Genomic DNA, 19,823 nt, shown 5'->3' with positions numbered 1-19,823 from the left:
CCTCGAGGTCTACAGGGACCAGCAACTGGAACTCTCTCCTGACAGCATCAACCTGAAAATATCAACAATGGAGGCGGGGTGAGTCCAACACTCAGCAGGTACAATTGATATGCAAAGTAAAGAAATAACACCTAACACTAATCATGCGTACAGTCTCCTGATATAAGAAAGATATAAATATGCATCTGAAGTAAACAGAAAAGGAACTGTACTAACCAGGACCTGAGTATAAGGACAAACAATCCGAGTGGTATAGGAATCATGTATGCATGTCAAACATAGGTATCCAAACAATATGCAGCATATAAATGCAGCAAGTGTTGGAGGATCGGTGGCCGGCTTGAAGGGGGGTTGGATAGACGGCACCCCCAAATCGTTAGCTTCCTACACTATTGTTAGCTTGCGCAGTGGAAATACAAATACTAAAGCAAAGAATACGAAAGCTAAAGAAAGAAAAGAACTAGCAAACCAATACACGTTCGTTTAACGTGGTTCGGAGATGATGCTCCTACTCCACGGCTGTCCGTAAGGTGGACGATCCCGATCCTTCGGTGGATTAGCCCCCGGAAACTCCGGCTATCTCAAGTCGCTCCTTGTGGGTGGAGAAACCTCACCACAACACACCAAGACCTCTTGGATTCCACAAACACTTGAGCACTTGTAGACTACTAATTAGACCTTAACCAAGTCTAATTTCGTCGCCTTGGCCGGCCATACCAAGCTCCTTCTTATAGAGCTTGGGTTGGCAGTGCGGCACGGCAGCAGTCCATGCACCACCGGTGCCACCAGTGGCTATCTATCTTCGGTGTAGGTCCCAGGCTCTCATCATCCTCTGCACAGAATGCTTCTGTGCTCACCACCAGTCGACTGATCCCAGTACCAGTCGACTGGTACAACCCTAAACTTAGGGTTTCCCATCCCGAGTACATTTCACTCGCACTCGGACCCTCACGACTCACTTGACTCTTCTTTGCAGCCTTGACCTCTTGCCTTCAAGCCTACTTCCTTTGGCTCTCGTCCCTCGGATGCATCCAAGCCCGCGGCTTGTCTCCAATGCCATCCTTCGCGTATGCCTCGAAGTCGCTTCCCTCGGCCCTTGTCCTTGCTGCCTTGTCCACGATCCCTCAGATGCATTCAAGCCCGCGGCTTGTCCTCAATGCCATCCTTCATCGGACCCGAAGCCGTCAACCTGAGTCACATGTGTCACCTGCAGTCCTGCACAACTTAAGTACACATATCAAATAACGAGGGTAATCCTAAATTAAACCCTTTGCCCAAACACCAAAACACATGGTCCCGCGGACCATTGGGATTGCTCCAACAATCTCCCCCTTTTTGGTGTTTGGCAATACGTTTAAGTTAGGGAAAACAAATAGCAAATAAACATGCTAACACAATGGACTTACGATGCCAAGGCTACACACTTGGACTTACTCCGCCGAATGGACTTACGTTGCCAAGGCTACACACTTGGCAACCGCCAAATGGACTTACGTTGCCAAGGCTACACACTTGGCAACCGCCGAATGGATGTATCATGTATTGGAACCTATCCCAAGGCTCCCCCTACACCTATGCTCCCCAATGAGCTAGGATTTTTACAACGGGCTTTTTAAGAACCTATCCCAAGGCTCCCCCTACACCTAAGCTCCCCATTGAGCTAGGATTTTATCACAGGGCTTTTTAAGAACCTATCCCAAGGCTCCCCCTACGCAAAAGGACTAAGGTTTTCCCAACTAAACCTTACTTCTCCCCCTTTGCCTAACATCCAAAAAGTTCTCCAACAATATCCCAATTATTGAAAACTTGTCATCTAAATTGACCCTAAACTCATGTATTAATCTCCCTTGGATCCCATACATCTATGTGAGTTGACATGGTCACAAACCAATGCTGAAACCAATTTCAGACTGGTATCAGTCGACTGCCCTAAGTGCCAGTCGACTGCCCCCTTCGACAGAACCTTACAGAAGCATTCTGTGGTCGAAATCTACTGTTACCAGTCGACTGGTGTCGGTACCAGTCGACTGGTACCCTATTTCTGAAAAAATCAGCCTTTTCAGGCTATGTATCAGTCGACTGGTACCCTATTTCTGAAAAAATCAGCCTTTTCAGGCCAACTTCAGAAATGCACCAGAAATTCCCTAGACCTCCAAAAATTCCCAAATTTTGTGGAGAGGTCTATTGTACCCTTGTCTACTTGGGAAAAATACATTACAAAATGTATCTATCACCAATCCCAAGATTGACACAAAATCCAAAACTAGCTAAATGGTTCAATTGAACCTTGACCTAAAGTCCTAGTTTTGGCTTCCTCTTGATGTATTTGCCCATACCAACCCACAATGCATCCCTAGCATTGGTTTATATGGCATCTATACATCCAAAACCAATTATCATGCAATATGACCTCAATTGTCATATTTCTTGCATGAAACACAAACCATGTGTGCCAAATCCCTAGGTTTGAGACTCAAATCCATCTCCAAACCTTTTGGCACACTCCATGGCTCCTCTAGACTCCCAAGTAGTACCCACCTGAGATCCATTTGCCATGGGTCCCAAATTGACTCTTAGAGCTCCCCCTAGAGCTCTTAGCCTTAGCCACCTCCCTAGGTGACTCATCCACAATGGCTAGGCCACATCGGTCCACCCCCGGTGACACTTGGCCTACAAACGTAACTTTCTTAACCTTGGACACTTTGTCCTTGGTTAATTTTTCCTTAATTTTAAATGGCTTTCCCTTGCCATTTATTGGCTTCTCCTTGCTATAGTCATATGCAACCCTAGCATAAGACTTTCCCTTAGCTTTGGAGGACTCTCCCTTGCCATGATCATTTGCCACCCTAGCATATGATCTCTTATTAGCCTTGGAGGGACTAGATCGGTATCCCAAGCCCGATCTATCATTGTTGGGTCTTTGACTACCCAACACCATACTTAATCCCTTAGATCCAATAGTGAATCTCTTAAGGAATTTCTCTAAACCATCAAGCTTTGCCTTCAAAGCTTGATTCTCCCTTTCTAGGTTCCTAAACCTAGCGTCAACATGTCCACCTTGGACATTCCTAGACCTACCCTTTCTAGGCATGTGTCTCCCCTTCTTGGGATTAATGCCTTGGTTCTCCATTACCTTCTTCTCCTTAGGTAATGAGAATTTAACTTGCCTAGGTCTATCATGCATAGGCCTCTTAGAGTTATGATCGATATTTACCCTATTCCTATCATGATATCTAAAACCAAAATTTTGCATGGGTAAATAATAAGAATTATTTCTAACATGCATGGAGGAGTTTAAATTTGAATTAAACTTCAAGTTAGGAAATACCTCCCTTACCCTTGAAGCTCCCCCTTGACACTTGCTTCTCTCCTTCTTCTCCCATTTCTTTAGATGCGCTAGCTTCTTAATTTCTCCCTTTTGGGGGCATTTGGTGTGGTAGTGGCCCTTCTCTCCACACGTGAAGCATATGATGCGCAATCTCCTCCTTTGGGCTTCTTCACTCCTACAACCCTTGTTAGTGTTTAAATTAACTTGAATGGGTTTAGGAGATACCTCTTTCTTACCCATAGGACATCTACTTTTGTAGTGTCCCCTTTCATTGCACCCGAAGCACACAATGTGAGCTTTTGATTTTGCTTCGGTAGAGGTGCTCACTAGGTTGACCTCCAAGACCTCTTCTTCATCCTCTTCACTTGTCTTGGACTCTTCTTCAACCCTTGAGGATGTTAACGATGCTTCTTCATCCTCCTTCTCCTCCTCGGAAGTTGAGCATGAGTTAACTTTCGGTTGCTCCTCCTCCTCTTCTTGAGCCATTAAAACCATCTCCTTGGGCTCCACATCCGATTGGTCCTTCTTCTCCTCTTGGACCACTCCATCACTTTCTTCGGATTTTTCTTCTTCTTCTTGTGTAGGCAAAAATTCCTCCCATGGAAATTTCTTCACTTTGCTCCACAATTCATGGGCGTTCTCATATTTACCTACACCACTTATCACATTAGGAGGCAATAAATCAATTAAAATTGCTATTACCTTTGAGTTTGCCTCCGATCGTGAGGTTTGCTCCTCCGTCCAATGTCGTGTTCGGAGCTTCTTTCCTTTCTTGTCCTTTGGGACTTTGAACGGTTCATTTACCACCATCATGGTGTCCCAATCCGTGTTGAAGAAGATCTCCATCTTCTTCATCCAATAGGTGATGTCCCCAAGGCTTCCTCCTTCAAATTTTGGAGGGACAATCAACCCGGCCATCTTATGCTTCCTTGGCGGTTAGTCCAACGGAGAGCGTCCTCGCTCTAATACCACTTGTTGGAGGATCTTGCGGCCGGCTTGAAGGGGGGTTGGATAGACGGCGCCCCCAAATCGTTAGCTTCCTACACTATTGTTAGCTTGCGCAGCGGAAATACAAATACTAAAGCAAAGAATACGAAAGCTAAAGAAAGAAAAGAACCAGCAAACCAATACACGTTCGTTTAACGTGGTTCGGAGATGATGCTCCTACTCCACGGCTGTCCATAAGGTGGACGATCCCGATCCTTCGGTGGATTAGCCCCCGGAAACTCCGGCTATCTCAAGTCGCTCCTTGTGGGTGGAGAAACCTCACCACAACACACCAAGACCTCTTGGATTCCACAAACACTTGAGCACTTATAGACTACTAATTAGACATTAACCAAGTCTAATTTCGTCGCCTTGGCCGGCCATACCAAGCTCCTTCTTATAGAGCTTGGGGAAATCAGCCTTGCTGATTTGCCCGTTACCAGTCGACTGGTGCCAGCCCAACGGCTATCTATCAGTCGACTGGTCCCATGACCAGTCGACTGATCCCAGCCATTTCGGGCACAGAATGCTTCTGTGCTCACCACCAGTCGACTGGTCCCAGTACCAGTCGACTGGTACAACCCTAAACTTAGGGTTTCCCATCCCGAGTACATTTCACTCGCACTCGGACCCTCACGACTCACTTGACTCTTCTTTGCAGCCTTGACCTCTTGCCTTCAAGCCTACTTCCTTTGGCTCTCGTCCCTCGGATGCATCCAAGCCCGCGGCTTGTCTCCAATGCCATCCTTCGCGTATGCCTCGAAGTCGCTTCCCTCGGCCCTTGTCCTTGCTGCCTTGTCCACGATCCCTCAGATGCATTCAAGCCCGCGGCTTGTCCTCAATGCCATCCTTCATCGGACCCGAAGCCGTCAACCTGAGTCACATGTGTCACCTGCAGTCCTGCACAACTTAAGTACACATATCAAATAACGAGGGTAATCCTAACTTAAACCCTTTGCCCAAACACCAAAACACATGGTCCCGCGGACCATTGGGATTGCTCCAACAGCAAGCACAAACACAAGCAATAAATGCATCATGCATATGATGCCAATGATGTGTCCTAGTCACCCCTGACGCCAGTCGATCATCTCACACACAATAGTGAGGCCGAGTGGGTAGGGTTGTGACAACCGTGCACTCTGTCGTCACTACTCCTGATGAGTGACCGAGTGGACGGGATGCTGTCGGAATACACCTATCCTCCTACCCCAAATCATAAATGGGGGAGCGCAATGCTCTCATCTCCCGGTACTCAAAGACGGGGAGGAATCCCTGTCGGATAACACGTTGTGTCACACTACCCATGAGCGGACCAACGGTGCCTAACAGAGTCCTTGCTGCAACACACTCAGCCTGAATCGACCACTAACCCATGAGTGGTGGTGTGTGCAAATCCATGTAACTGGCGATATGCTCAACAATAATGGAGCGGACTATCGCACAGCATGCAATCATGCAAATGGTGCATGGCAATAACCATAAAAAACATCCTGACCTAATCCATATATATAGAAAAGTGCACCCTAGGTCAACGAATCATATCGAATCAAAGGTACACAGAAGGTATAAAAACCTAGGTCCTGAACATGATAAAGCATGGTATATCACTACCCCTATAAGCATGTATAAACAGGTAAAATATACATGAGATGCAAACCAATCAATCAATCAAGCATGTACCAAGATTTGGGTAGTGATTAACCGAAACAGATAAGAAACACAATTAATGCAACATGTTAATTTCATTACTAAGCATATCAAAGACAAAAAGTCAAAAGTACCCGCCTCCGAAAATAGAAAGGTCCAATCCGACTCCGAGATACTCGTCTCGTGTCAAAATCCTGTATCAAATAGATATACGATTCTTTAGCTAAATTCTTATTAATAGCTAAATAAATTCTTTAACCCTAAATTAGGACAAAACCCTAATCAACATCACATAATCAACTTGCTTTAGGTCTAAACCTAAATAAACTTGATTTCTCCCAAGTAGGCTCCTAAGATCGGAACAAATTATACACCTTACCTCAAATCACAGATTTCTGTTCTTAATCAGCAGCCAAAGAGGAACTGGCTGGAAGGAGTGTTGCTTGAACAAAGTGAGCTGAAATCAAGAACACCACAGAAGAGAACAGAACAGAATCTCACAACCGCACTTGTTGATCTACAGCACTAAATTTCACCTCACAGTCCTTATCCTTCGATCCACAATCAAGAATCAGCACTACTGGAACCCAAGAGCATCTTCACAATCACAAAACCTCCCTTCCTGGATCGGACCAAGATGAGAAGATCACAAAACCAAGCATTCCAAATTTAAACAACAACCTAATTTCTGAAACCAAACCTTACCTTCCAGATCACAATTAGGCCACCAAAGTGAGCAGAGCACTATGGTTACTGTGTGAAGGAATCTAGGGCAAAGTGGTCGGCTGCCGGCACTAGGAAATAGCAAGGACAGCAACCAAAAATGGTCGCCGGAGAGATTGAACCGTGGTCGTCGGCTTCAAGCTAGGGCACAGAGGTGGTGGGGTAGAGGAGAGGCCGGCAACAATTCCAGACGGCGACGGCGCTGTGCAGAGGCGCTCGGCGTCGCTGGCGGCAATGGCGTCGGCAAGTCTCTGCTAGGGCACGGCCACGACTGGCTCCGTGCGTCGGGGTAAGGCGCTAGGGTCGGCAGTAGCCGGCGATCTGCGTCGGCGCGCAGGAAAAGAGGAGTCGGCGGTGGTGACTTCGGTGTCGCGGGGTGAGGCGAGGAAGAAACCGCCGGCCGACGGTTAGGGCTCGGCGTCGGCTTCGGCACGCGCGGGAGGGGAAAGAAATGGCACGGTTCGGCGTCGAGGGAAGGAAAAGAAAACGGGAATAAAAATAAGGAAAAAGAAAAGGAATTAAATATATAAACTTTTCCTCACTTAAATGGGGTAGCCTAAACAGGCTTTTTCGGACCCCATTTTTATCCCCGTTAACTCATCCGTACGAGCTCCGAAAAATTCCTGAAAAAATTCCAAAAATTCCGAAAAATTCCCTTATTAATATTCGCCTATTTTCCGGTATTTTACAAGACTGGTATCAGTCGACTGCCTCCAACATCAGTCGACTGCCCCTATTGAATTCAACACACAGAAGCATTTTGTGTTTGAAATATACTATTACCAGTCGGCTAGTAACTACATCAGTCGACTGGTACTTTTATTTCAGACCAGACAACATTTTGAACCTAGTTTAAGAAATGCACCAAAAAATCTACAGACATCCAAAAATATCTAAATTTTATGGAGAGGTCTGTTTTACCCATGTCTACTTGGAAAAAATATATTTAAAAATGTATCTATCACCAATCCTAAGATTGACATAAAATTCAAAACTAGCTAAATGGTTCAATTGAATCTTGACCTAAAGTCCTAGTTTTGGCTTCCTCTTGATGTATTTGCTCATACTAAACCACAATGCATCCCTAGCATTGGTTTATATGGAATCTATACATCTAAAACCAATTATCATGCAAATATAACCTGAATGTCATATTTCTATGCATGAAACACAGTCTAATTGTGTCAATTCCCTAGGTTTAAGACTCCAGCCCGTCTCCAAAATGACTTGGCACATTCCATGACCCAATCTAGACTCTCAAGTAAAACTCACTTGAGATCCATTTGTCATGGGTCCCAAATTTACTCTTTGAGCTCGCCTAGAGCTCTTAACCTTAGCCACCATCCTAGGTGACTCATCTATTGAGGTTAAACCACAATGATGTCCCTTAGAAGATTTCCTTATCTTCTTGACCTTGGACACATCATCCTTACCATATTATATGCCACCCTAGTATATGATCTTTCCTTGGCCTTGGAGGGACTAGATTGGTATCCCAAACCTAATCTATCATTGTTGGGTCTTTGGCTACCCAACACCATACCTAATTCCTTAGATCCAACATTAAATCTCTTAAGGAATTATTTAAAATTTTCAAGCTTTGTCTTCAAAGCTTGATTTTCTCTTTCTAGGTTCTTAAACCTAGAGTCAATAGGTCCACCTTGGACATTCATAGACCTACTTATTTTTCTAGGCATGTATCTCCCCTTCTTGAGATTAATGTCTTGGTTCTCTATTACCTTCTTCCCCTTAGGTAATGGGAATTTAACATGTCTAGGGTTATCATGAATTGATCTCCTAGGGTTATGATCTATATTTACCGTATTCCTACCATGGTATCTAAAGCTAAAATTTTGCATCGGTAAATAATGGAAATTATTTCTAGCATGCATGGAGGAGTTTAAATTTAAATTAACATTCAAGTTAAGATATACCTCCTTACCCTTGAAGCTCCCCCTCGACTTGAGTTTTTCTTCTTCTTCCATTTCTTTAGATGCTCCAATTTCTTGAGCTCTCCCTCCCTTGGGCATCTTGTATGGTAGTGTCCTATCTCACCACATGTGAAGCATCTAATGTGCTTCTTCTCCTTCTTCTTCCTACAACTCAAATTAGATTCTAAATGAATTGAATTGAGTTTAGGAGTTACCTCTTTCTTATCCAATGGACACCTACTCTTGTAGTGTCCCTTCTCATTGCACCCGAAACAAATGATGTGGTCCTTTGACTTCACCTCGGTGGAGGTGTTCACTAGGTTGACTTCCAAGACTTCTTCTTCGCTTGTCTTGGATTCTTCTTCAACCCTTGAGGATGTTTCCTCATCCACACTTATGGATGACATTTTTTTCATCCTTCTCCTCTTCAGATGTTAAGCATGGTTCAACTTCCATTTGCTCCTCCTCAACTTGAGTAATTAAACTCATCTCCTTGGGTTCTTCTTCTTCTTGTGTAGGTTTAAGTTCTTCTCCTAGAACCATATTCACCTTGCTCCACAAATCGTGGGTGTTCTCATATTCACCTACATCACTTATCACATTAGACGGAAATATATCTATTAAGATTGATATTACCTTTGAATTTGTCTCCGATCATGAGGTTTGCTCTTCCATCCAATGTCATGGTCGGAGTTTCTTCCCTTTCTTGTCTTTTGGGACTTCGAACGGGTCCTTGATCATCATCATGGTGTCACAATCCGTGTCAAAGAAGACCTCCATCTTCATCATCCATAATGTGATGTCCCCTAGGCTTCCTTCTTCATACTTTGGCGGTTCTATCAAGCTGGTCATCTTCTTAAGTGTTGCTATTCTCGGCGGTTAGTCTGGTGAAGTGCAACCTTGGCTCTAATACCAATTGTTGGGGATCTTGTGGCCGGCTAGAAGCGGGGTTGAATAGTCATTGCCCCCATCTCGATACTTTCCTACGTATTTGTTAATTGTGCAGCAGAAATCTAATACTAAATACAAATATGAAAGCTAAAGACTAAAGGAAATAAGAAAGAACAAGCAAACAGAAAGTTAAACTAAAGACAAGAATAAGAAAGAAAATCACTACATGTTGTTTAACATGGTTCGGAGATTAAGCTCCTAGTTCACGACTATCCGTAAGATGGATGATCCCTATCCATCGATGGATTAGTCCCCAAAAACTCCGGCTAGAACAATTCTTCTTGTCGGTAGAGAAACCTCGCCACAACTCGATCAAGAACACCCAAATTGCAATGAGAGCTTGGAGACTCCAATTAGACTTTAACCAAATTCAATTTCATTACCATGGCCAGTCATCCCAAGCTCCATCTTATAGAGTTTGGGAAGAAACAGCCCTGTTATTTTACCATTACCAGTCGGCTGGTCCTTACACCAATAGACTAGTGTTTGGCTAATGGCTCTCCAATGACTCTTTACCAATCAACTGGTGACAACACCAGTTGACTGATCCCAATCGTTCGGGCACAGAAACTCTCTATACTCACCCTTAGTCGACTGGCCCCTATACCAGTCGACTGGTACAACTCTAAGCCTAATGTTTCTCTTCCGGAGTACATTTCTCTCACACTCAGACCCTCACGACTCACTTAACTCTTCTTTGCAGCTTTGACCTCTTGCCTTCAAGCCTACTTCCTTTAGCTCTCATCCCTCGGATGCATTCAAGCTCGTGACTCATCCTCAATGGCATCCTTTGCGTATACCTCGAAGTTGCTTCCCTCAGCCCTTGTCCTTGTTGTCTTATCCACGGTCCCTCGGATGCTCCATTCTTTACCGGACCCGAAACCATTAAGCTGAGTCATATGTGTATCCTGCAAACATGCACACTCACATACACATATCAAATAACGAGAGTAAACCTAACTTAAATTCTTTGCCCAAACACCAAAATACATGGTCGCACGAACCATTATGATTGCTCTAATAGAAAGGACAAAAATATGGTCATGAAGAGATAGAAAAGATACACTCCTATTAATTACCTTCCCATCTACATTGTGATGATTCATGACTTATTTATATCTTCATGGAATGTCTAATTGGTTAGAAGAACAAACTAACTAAATAAGATTAAGGATGAAGGTAATTATTTTTACTATTATTTTTACTATAAGAGTGTATATGATTAGAATAATTGTCAACTGGTATGCCATATATAGAGGAAGCACGTACCAAAATCTAAACATTTTTTTCCAAAAAAAATATATTAGTAAAAAAAGAGAAAGGATGAAGGTAATTATTTTTACTACAAGAGTGTATATGATTGGATTAATTGTCAATTGGTATGCCATATATAGAGAAACCACATACCAAAATCTAAACATTTTTTCCAAAAAAAAATATTAGTAAAAAAAGAGAGAGTGTATATGATTGGAATAATTGTCAACTGGTATGCCATATATAGAGGAAGCACATACCAAAATCTAAACATTTTTTCCCAAAAAAAAATATTAGTAAAAAAAGAGATAAACTAGTGTCACCTAAATTTGAACTAGAGACCATCAATGTGTTATAGACAAATGTGATAACCAACTAAACCACGACACAATGTTAAAGAGAATGAGAAATGAGATATGAGAATTAAGAATCTAAAATATAAAATATAAATTTATATTAATTATTTTTAAATATTTAATTATAAAAATAAATTTTTCTCATGATTTACCTTCCTTGATATAACCTAGAGACAAGTGGTGAGGAATATCTGAAATGAACATAATCACTTTTTATGATAATTAGGGTAACATATCATCCTGTACACATGGAGCCTTTTGTAAATTGACGGTTGAAAGGACAAAAAAATGGTCATGAAGAGATAGCAAAAATGCACTCCTATTAATTACCTTCCCACTAACATTGTGATGATTCATGACTTGTTTACATCTTTGTGGGATGTCTAATTGGTTAAAAGAATGAACATACTAGAATAAGGTAAAGGATTAAGGTAATTATTTTTACTACAAGAGTGCATATGATTGGAATAATTATTTGCCGAGTGATTAAGACAGCAGAAGGTATGCCATATAGAGAGGAAGCACATTCCAAAATCTAAACATTTAAAAAAAATTAAAAAAAAAAGAGATAAACTGGAATCCCATACTCGAATCAAAGACCTTCAGTGTGTAAGACTGAAGTGATAACCAACTACACCACACACCATATTAAAAAGGATGAAAAATGAGAATTAATAGTCTAAAATATAAAATATAAATTTATATTAATTATTTTTAAAAGTTTAATAATTAATATAACTTTATCCATGATTTCCCTTCCTTAATATAACTTGGAGACAAGCTGTGAGGAATACTTGAAATGAATGTAATCACTTTTTACGATAATTAGGGCAACATCTCACCTTGTACACATGAAGCCTTTTGCAAATTGATCGTTGAAAGGACAAAAATATGTTCATGAAGAGATAGCAAAAATGCACTCCTATTAATTACCTTCCCATTAACATTATGATGATTCATGACTTATTTATGTCTTCACGGGATGCCTTATTGGTTAGAAGAACGGACTTATTGGAATAAGGTAATGGATGAAGGTAATTATTTTTACTACAAGAATCACATTACAAAATCCAAACATTTAAAAAAATAGTAAAAAAAAGAAATAAACTAGCATCGCCCAAACTTGAACCATCAATGTGTTAGACTAACGTGATAACCAACTTCACCACGACACCATTTTGAAGAAATTTAGAAATTAGATTTAAGAATCTAAACTATAAAATATACATTCATAGTAATTATTTTTAAAATTTTAATAATTAATATAAATTTATCCCATGATTTACCTTTCTTGATATAATCTGGAGATAAACGGTGAGGAATACCTAAAATGAACGTAATCACTTTTTATGATAATTAGGGTAACATCTCACCTTGTGCACATGGAGCCTTTTGCAAATTGAACTTCGAAAGGGCAAAAATATGGATAACAAAAATGGGTAGCATCTCACCTTCTACCCATAGAGCCTTTTGCAAATTGAACGTCGAAAGTACAAAAATATGAATAACAAAAATGCACTCATATTAATTACCTTCCCACTAATATTGTGATGATTCATGACTTATTAATGTCTTCGTTGTCTAATTGGTTAGAAGAACGGACTTACTAGAATAAGGTAACGGACTTACTAGAATAAGGTAAAGGATAAAGGTAATTATTTTGACTATGAGAGTGCATCATTGAAATAATTGTCAGCCGAATGGTTGAGACGGAACATTTTTTAAAAGAAATATTAGTAAATTGGCATCACAAGAATTCAAACCGGAGACCTTCAGTGTGTTAGACTAATATGATAACCAACTACATCACGACGCCATGTTAAAATAAATGAGAAATGGGAATTAAGAATCTAAAATATAAAATATAAATTTATATTAATTATTTTTAAAAGTTTAATAATTAATATAAATTTACCTCATGATTTATCTTCCTTGATATAACAAGCTGTAAGGAATACCTGAAATGAACGAAATCACTTTTCATGATAATTAGGACAACATCTCACCTTATACACAAAATATGGTCATGAAGAGATAAAAAAAATGCACTCTTATTAATTCCCTTCCCACTAACATTGTGATGATTCATAACTTACTTGTGAAGGATGTCTAATTGGTTAGAAGAATGGACTTACTAGAATAAGCTAAGGTAAAGGATGAATATAATTATTTTTACTATAAATGTGCATATGATTGGAATAATTGTCAGCCGCTTATTTGAGATGGCGGAAGGTATGTCATATACAAAGGAAGCACATTCTAAAATCCAATTTTTTTAAAAAAAAAAAAATATTAGTATAAAATATAAGTGATAAATTGTCATCGCCCAAACTAGAATCAAAGACCTTCAATGTGTTAGACTAACGTGATAATCAATTACACCACAATACCATGTTAAAGAGATTGAGAAATGAGAATTAAAACCAAAAATATAAATATAAATTTATATTAATTATTTTTATAATTTTAATAATTAATATAAATTTATCATGATTGATTCCTTAATGAACATAATCACTTTTTATGATAATTAGGCAACATCTCACCTTCTACATAATTTGCCTTTGCAAATTGAAATGGCAAAAATATATAGTAAAAATGCACCACAATTAATTGTCTGAGACTCTGAGATGGCAAGAATAAGGTAAAAGATGAAAGAGTGCAATTGGAATAATCGTCTGAGACGGCGGAAGGTATGCACATTTCAAAATTTCAATTTTTTTTAATATAAGAAATAAAATATATGATAAATAGGCATCAAATCCAGACTTAGAACTAGAGACCTTCTGTATGGCAGACAAATGTAATATAACCAACTACACCACGTAACCATATGAAAAAAAGCAATTAAGAATCTAATTTCTAAAATATAAATTAAAAAAACAATTACCATACCTTCATTCAGTGTTAGACTAACGTAATAAGCAACTACACCAGGAAAATTAAAGAGAATGAGAATTAAGAATCTAAAATAGAAAATATAAACTAATATTATTTTTTTTTTAAAAAGGGCCCAACCGGGTTCGAACCGGTGACCTATTGATCTGCAGTCAATTGCTCTACCACTGAGCTATGGACCCTTTTGATGATGTAAAATAAAATAGAAAATATAAACTAATATTAATGTTTTTTTAAAAAGGGCCCAACCGGGTTCGAACCGGTGACCTATTGATCTGCAGTCAATTGCTCTACCACTGAGCTATGGACCCTTTTGATGATGTAAAAATGTATCTATTTTATTTGTAATATTTAATACATTTTATATTGTTGTGTAAAAAAAACATTTAGTTTTACGATAGCTACCATTACACTTCATGCTTAGAATGAGCGTATGTTAGAACATTTGCATTATTCACTTGAAAGGATAACTAGATCGTTCTTTGAGTAGGAGATGAGAGCCAACTTTTCAATTCAGTTAGATGCATTATGAAGTCTATCGAATTCATACCAATGAAAAGTCTTATGATGAACCAAAGAAGAAATAACCATTTATTTCTGGATTCTTTGACATAGAAATTGGTTAGGGTAACTACAATAGGGGATTTTTGAAAAGAATATTTCGTCAAATATCTTCCATCTCAACTATCTCCCATTGTTGTGGCAAAAGGTGAATACGCCCGTCCCTAGCGCCCCCGTCAATCCGTCCCAGGGGTCAATACAGAGGAGGTAAATCACAGGCGGCTACTAGCCTTTGGAATAGTGACCAGCACATAAGGGAGATATTTATCTCAGTTTTACCGAGATTCGAATCTCAAACCTCATTATGGCAACACCTCATGCGCTAGTCACTAGACTCATTCGAGGGGACAATTATCTCCCATTGTGATGGATAGGGATGGGAATATTTAGAAATCATCAGGTATAACTTTATGCCCGGTGATTTCTACTCTTCGTGGCATGAAAAAAAATAAAATAAAATAAAAAAGTAAATTGAGTGGTGAGCCCTCCCACCTGCCTATTGTTGTTGTAGCGACAGTTGTTTTTTATTTTTATTTTTTTTAAGTTAAATGTTGAAGGTAAACATAATAACGATTAATTTGATCCCACGTTCAATTCAATTCAATTTTTAGAATGTTATATCTCATTTTTTTTATTTATCTTTCAACAAAAAAAAAAAAGAACTACATATCCAAAATTTATAGAGAAATGGATAGAAATTCCGGTCATTATTTTAGAATTTATTGAATTTTCTAAATATTGATGAAAATTCAAGTGGAGAAAATTCTCAAGTTCTTCTCAATCTACAACCTCCTCCATTTTCATTTCCTGCTTAACACTTACAAAATTTCTAACATTTTTCATATCCACCACCATTTTATCATAATTTTTAAAGTTATCAAAAATTTTTTAGTAGCAACCCTCGAGCTTCGTTTTATACATTTCCCCCGAAAATACTGGCAGAATAACCAATATTTCATACAAGCTCCATCTTATGAAATTAATCTGCTTCAATTACCGGGATTCAATCAAATGAATCAAAAAAAGCTAATATTGATGCAAGTACCAGTGATAAAGATATAGAAACATCTCATGCAATTCCCGATTCATAATTTCCTTCATTCTCATATCAAATAGGGCTTGACAATATTATTTTCGATCAAACAACTGAAACAGACAATGAATCAGAAGAAGATCATAGCAAGTGAATAGTATGGATAGTAGCAGATGATAAGCTCCTTGCAGTAGCCTACACAATCATGAGCGAAGATTCAATAGTTGGTAATGCCTAGAAGAGTGAGTTTTTTTGAAAACGGGTGGTGACATACTATAATACTAATCAAGATAAGGGAACTAAAAAAAGAACTGCGAATAAAGCAAAATCACATTGGGTTCGGTGAAAAAGTTCATGAATAGATATAATGAAATCTACAATCAATGATACGATGATGGACTAAGCGGATGGAGCAACGAGGATTTGATGATGTGAGCTCATGAAAAATACAAAAGTACTTTTAAATCTACATTCCAATATGAACATGTGTGGATGATTGTGAAAGATAGTCCGATATACGTTCCTCAATCCTTAAAGTGATGGACTACAAAGAAAGCAAGGACATCAAAATCATTAAGTGCGCTTACTGACTCTTCAAATTCAATACAATTGTTGATGTGGATAATAGAGAAGTCTGATCTAGTCCAATTAGACAAAAAAAATAGCAAAGAGGAAAAGTAAAGAAAGAGTAGGCATAATTGATGAATTGAATAAGACTATGAAACAGTCAGTAGCACATTTGGAGAAGTATAATAATAATAAGAAAGTGGACCAACTCATCTAAGCACATCAACTCATTGTAATAAACATACGAGGCATGACAGTTGAACAATTTTAGAACTATCTAGCAATATGTGAGCAACTGAAGAAAAGATTGAACATGTAATAAATTTTTATTTATTTTATTAACTAATTATGATTTTTAATTCATAGAGTTTATCATTCTATATTTCATTAATATGCTTTGTACTTCAGTTTTCAATTTTGAATATGTGAAATATTTATATTCGTGTATATTGTATCCATTTTTTTAAAAAAAATTATATGTCTCCTTATATTTAAATAAAATATTATTATTAAATTAATTATATTTAATAATGATTAAAATATATTAAATTAAAAATTAATAAGTATAATTAATTTTATTTAAATATAAAATTATATGTAAATTAATAAAATGATAGTGGGACTATAAATATTTGGTTGATGAAATATTTGATTGTGAAATTTTAAATATTTTGGAGTGAAATATTTGGCAGGTAAGACTATGAATATTTGGTTGGAGGGAATATTTAATTTTATGATTTGAGATATTTGAGAAGTATGATATTTAATTGATGATATAAAGAGATGGTAAATATTTGAAAAAAATATTTAATATTGGTATGGATATTCTTAATGATTTATTAAGAACACTCACGATGATGGGTTGAACAAGGACTTGTAATAGAAGAAAGATCGGGCAAAATTTTCCTATTTATCTTTGAAAAACAAGTTACTCGAACACTGAATGAAAAAACCCCAATTCGATTTTACAGTTTTACAGTTTAAAGCCCCAATCCGTTTCCTCGGAAACGAAGAAAGAGGACGAAGTAGGCAGTTTGGCAAGCTTAAACGACCTTAATCTCCAGCCGTGTCGCCGCCGCCGTCGACTACATGAACATCTGAAACCAGTCGCAGTTGGTCCTCCAAGTAGCGGTGCAGCAGTCGTCCTTCCGCCGCCTGCAGCATCGGCTCCGGAACGTCGCCTTCCTTGAAGCCCGGCGTTATCTGGCGCCTCCATCGCCGCCCGACCCGGAGGCAGAGGCCGGCGATGCAGAGCAAGGGAAAGGAGAGGCCAGCGAGGGGGACGAGCACCGGCGAGCAACAAACCAGGGCCAGTATCAAGCACACCCTCCTCGGCCCCTCTACGCCGCTGCTTCCTATCGCCGGCGGCAGCGACAACGGCACCGTCGACCCATGTTCGCCTCTCGAGTGGAGGTGGTCGTCCGGTGCAATTGCCACTAAAAAAGTCACGTCTCCTCCCATTATTATTTCTTCGGCGTGTCTACTTTGTGATCGATTAAATCGTTGAAGAAGTAAACGATTTCATGATGTCTATCGCACTATTATCAATTGCCAAATTAATAGTCTCGTACAGTTTGATGTCAAAATAAACGGCAAAAGACTCTAAATTCAACCTCTACTTTAATTTTCAGAACATTACTCTTCTTTCCTTTTCATCTCCATTGATATCAAAATTTTCTTGAGGAATCAAGTCGATATTCTCCTCTATCTCATCATGAAAGATATACATTATCCTCTGCATCCCTGTGTTCTCTATGTCGTAATTAAATTTTCAAGGAGAGTGGTAAGTTGAGTTGGATCCAACCAAAATCGCTTTAATCCGCAATTTTCACAAACTTTTAGCACCGACGTCGAGATCGTAGTAGATATTTGTTAGATAATGTTTAACATATCAGCTTAGCTTTGGGGACTGATCTTGGCATAATTATAGAACCTCTTTTAATATCTTATGTGGAAAAGAGATGATGGATCTTGATTCAATAAATTAACAGAACACTTTTCCATTAGGATAATTAAGATGCCTTCAATGAGATTTACCATAATTCAGTTCGTGTAGATGCAGTCATTTTCTTCGGGTCGCTCTCTTCCCATTAAATGATACTGAGATGGGAATAAATGAATTGTCACGCGAATAAAGGAGATGAACTCCATGATGCAATAGACATCATTGTACATTACGCAGCAACAAGAATAATTATTTCGTTGCTGGTGCAAAAGGAGCTAGCCCTTGCAACCTCGTCTCTTTTTCCAAATCCACATTAAATTAACAAAATACCTTGCTGATAACAACTTATTCTCCATGATTGGGCGATGATAGTTCATGGAGATTGTGATGGAAAGGGCCAAAAGGGATTCTACCAACAGGGCCTAGGGTGATTTACTTGGAAGGATATTTATTCATCTATCTGAAATCGGTGAGAGATGGACTATTAGTGAGGTGTTCATAGTGTTGACCAAGTTCTCATGACCAGGAGAAAGAGAGGGAGTGTGATGTCTTCGATATTGACAAGGTCATGGAGCTTCCGAGGAAGAGGGTGAGCTGTCTCCATCGCCGGAAGAGACTGTGAAGAGGAAGAGAGAGGGATGGGATTAAAATGAAATTCAAACTAGGTTGCCCTGACCTTTCACTTCAACACTCAAGTTAGATATCCAGAGACATAAAAATGTGGGGAAGATGAACCATAGTTGAGTAATGAATATATGAGTGCATCCAACCTCCCTTGGCCTAAGAGGTGAGATTTTTTATATCATAAAAGAGTAATGTGTGAAATCTGTCAAAGTAGATGGTGTATTTCTGACAAAATATCGTGTTCACATTAAAAAATATATCATGTCAAAGACGTCAGAGGGTCATGTTACTCATATCTTGTATTATAGAAATCTTGAAGAGATCACGCTATGTCATACGTACTACTCTATGTGTTTGGACACCCATGTGTTCTGACAACTCACTGGATGTCCACATGCTAGAAGGTCTGGATTTTGGGGCTAAGAGAGACATCAATTGAGAGTGGAGGTGAGCCAGAGCGTCCGATCAATAGAGTCGATCATAAATGAACTAGATACCTGATCGGGGAGCTGAGCTCTTAAAGTCGATATAGGACCACTCGTGAGTGGCGGGTCGGTTTAACTTGGCTGGACATGACGTGCAGTTAAACTCAGCCGGACTGATTGGCCGGTCAACTAAATGATTGGCAGTTGGCTCAGCCGGATCAATCTTGGAAGACTGGTTGATCGGCTCTAGCGAGTTGGCCTTAGAAGACTGGTCAATCAGCTTTGGTGCTTTGTCTCGGCTAGATTAACTAGCGGGTCGGTTTGATCGAACTAACCGGCAAGTCAACTGAATGACTGGTGGTCGACTCTATCGGGAAGATTGACGGATCGACTTTTACTGGACTGGCTGCTTGTCAACTTGACTAGGTAGAGATGGTCTTATTGACCCCTAGACTTTAACTTAATTTTAACTTAATTTAATATCTGATTAATCTTCATTTACATTCATGGCATGGCAGCTTCTAATACTAGCCGTATTCAAGATCCTTTGACATGTTTTGCTCTTTCACATTGAGCAAATACATGGAAAA

At 39.3% G+C, this 19,823-nt stretch overlaps 2 non-coding genes across 2 annotated transcripts; both read right to left on the bottom strand.

Annotated features, from left to right (window-relative positions):
* Window positions 1-14,188: 14,188 nt before the first annotated feature.
* Window positions 14,189-14,260, bottom strand: TRNAC-GCA. Its single transcript has one exon. It is a non-coding gene; the product is annotated as a tRNA-Cys (tRNA).
* Window positions 14,261-14,317: 57 nt separating this feature from the next.
* On the bottom strand, window positions 14,318-14,389 carry TRNAC-GCA. The gene has a single exon. It is a non-coding gene; the product is annotated as a tRNA-Cys (tRNA).
* Window positions 14,390-19,823: the final 5,434 nt, after the last annotated feature.

Source organism: Zingiber officinale, chromosome 1A, assembly GCF_018446385.1.
Source record: "Zingiber officinale cultivar Zhangliang chromosome 1A, Zo_v1.1, whole genome shotgun sequence".
Taxonomy (NCBI): domain Eukaryota; kingdom Viridiplantae; phylum Streptophyta; class Magnoliopsida; order Zingiberales; family Zingiberaceae; genus Zingiber; species Zingiber officinale.
The sequence above is the reverse complement of the archived record's forward strand: the minus strand, read 5'-3'. Positions and strand labels throughout refer to the sequence as shown.